Below are 2,168 nucleotides of genomic sequence, written 5' to 3'. Positions count from 1 at the left end.
GGATTACAGGTGTGAGCCACCGCGCCTGGCCTTTTATATGTCTTTTTTAAAAAAGGAATGGCATTTGGTCAACGCTCACTTCGGACATCCGATGGATTCTATTTGACTTAACTTTTATTTCTCCCTCTAAAGTAGGAACGAACACATACTTGCAGAGCAAAAATAAGTATACTTTTATCCTATAAGCAATTACAAAGCAATAAATGAAAATATAAAGTAAACAGGACCAATATTTTAAATTGTAGTTTATAACTCTTTCACTGAATTCTTAATTAATCAGTATGCATGAATGTTCTACATCAAATATCCGATATTTGAAGATACATTTGGGTACATTTGGTTAGGCTAAATAAGAAATAGGAATCCTGACAAGTCTGCCCTTAGGATCTTCTCTCAATTCAATAATAGAAACCCATATACGAGCTTAGAAATTATAGACGGTAAGACAAAGTGTAAATGTAGTGGACTTTTTGTAGACATAACATAGGGGTGCCACTTTCTGACACCTGCAGCATGAAATTCTATACAGTAATCCCCAGGGGTTTAAAGTCATGTTGGTTTGCAAACCTAAAATCTGAGTTACTAAAATTGGTTTTCGGAAACACAGTTAAGACCACATTCTATTCTTTGTTTTAAACCCAGCTGCCATTCGTTTCTGGGTCAAAAATGAACACACATAATCAAGTTGTAAGGAAGAAAGTATGTTTGTTTTTCAAACGCATAGTTAACAAATGCCCCCTGATTTTTGCTAATTTACCTGTGTTAGTTATAGTGAGGTACCAGAGGGAGACTTATAGAATCCACTAGAAGCCTAGAGAAGCAGAATCACCTGGCTATTTCCCAAGACAATATGGGTGAAGACCTTGCCGACACTCAGGGTAAATTAAAGTTACGATTTAAAATCTAGTAACTGTTTCCTAGGTGTTGGCCACAATCCTAATCCCAAACATATTACAGAAATTATTTAATCTTTTCAACAGTACCATGTAGTAGTATACCATTAACATTCCCCTTTTACCCATAAGGAAACCAGCGGAGTTGGTGAAGCAGTACTATAAGCAGAAGGTAAAGTCCAACAAAATTCAGTATGGCAGGAAGGCACCATCTAGGAGGTGAAAGGAACTGGCAGGAGGACAGAAATCTCAGCCCAGGAATGTTACCCACCCTGGATTATTAAGGTTAATGCCACCTGTGCTGGCTCAGAACTCAAGATGTTGAAAGCATAAGGAAGAAATTCAGTATTTCAAGTACTCTAGGCCTCTAAGCTTTTCGTCTTCCTATTGGCCAGAGAAGCTTTGTATCGAGAGAGCAACGGACATGCAGTTTAACAATTTCGCTCACTTCTATTACTTCTAATTTTGAAAGAAATCATTTGGTGTAGAAGTTAGAAATTGGAACTTCTAAGTTAAGGGGGAAAAAAGCAGTTAAAAAAAAATTACAGCAACAGGAAATCCACTCTGGAAATTGTTTAAACCTAAAGCAAAGCTACCCTGAAAGAGCATTTCTCCACATTTAGGACATTCACTAGCCATTAAGTAGCCCAGCAGGAAAACTCAAACCAATGCTGAATGCACTGACCTAAGCTCCCTGTGTTTATACATTAACCAAACACTGAAGCTGATCTCTTCGTTATGATGTCTCAAAGGAAAGCAAATTCGGGAGCTGTCCTTTAAAATCTCAAGAAAATCCTATGTCACGAGTGCCAAAACTATAGACTTATATCTTGAAATTGGCATAGAAAACCAGCAGCAGAGAGGAATTTTACTGAATTTAATCTTGTAAATACTGGACAAGAATTATTTCAAGAAGACTTTGGACATTGGGTCATAGTAGGCCTGGAAGATGCCGATATAGATCCCACCTCCACAGCACGCCCACCCTGAATCCTTGGGCAAGTTTTTAACTGCATTGTCCCACCATTTCCTGTAAAATAAAAAATGTCAATCTCATAGGAATTTAACCTGAAGCACCAGTACAACGTTTGACATTTCATGGGCCTGCAATAAATGTTAGATCCTTTACCCATCACTTAATTTTACAATTCTTTGCTTATAAACTCAAGCAAAACAGTAGAACACAGGTTCCACATGTATAAGTTCTAGAAACAGGCATCAGAAGCACTGAATTAAAAGAAAATTTTAAAAATAAAAAACCTCTAGGCTGGCACA

This window comes from Propithecus coquereli, unplaced genomic scaffold (genome assembly GCF_000956105.1).
Source record: "Propithecus coquereli isolate 6110/MARCELLA unplaced genomic scaffold, Pcoq_1.0 Scaffold100, whole genome shotgun sequence".
NCBI classification, from domain to species: Eukaryota; Metazoa; Chordata; class Mammalia; order Primates; family Indriidae; genus Propithecus; species Propithecus coquereli.
The sequence above is the reverse complement of the archived record's forward strand: the minus strand, read 5'-3'. Positions refer to the sequence as shown.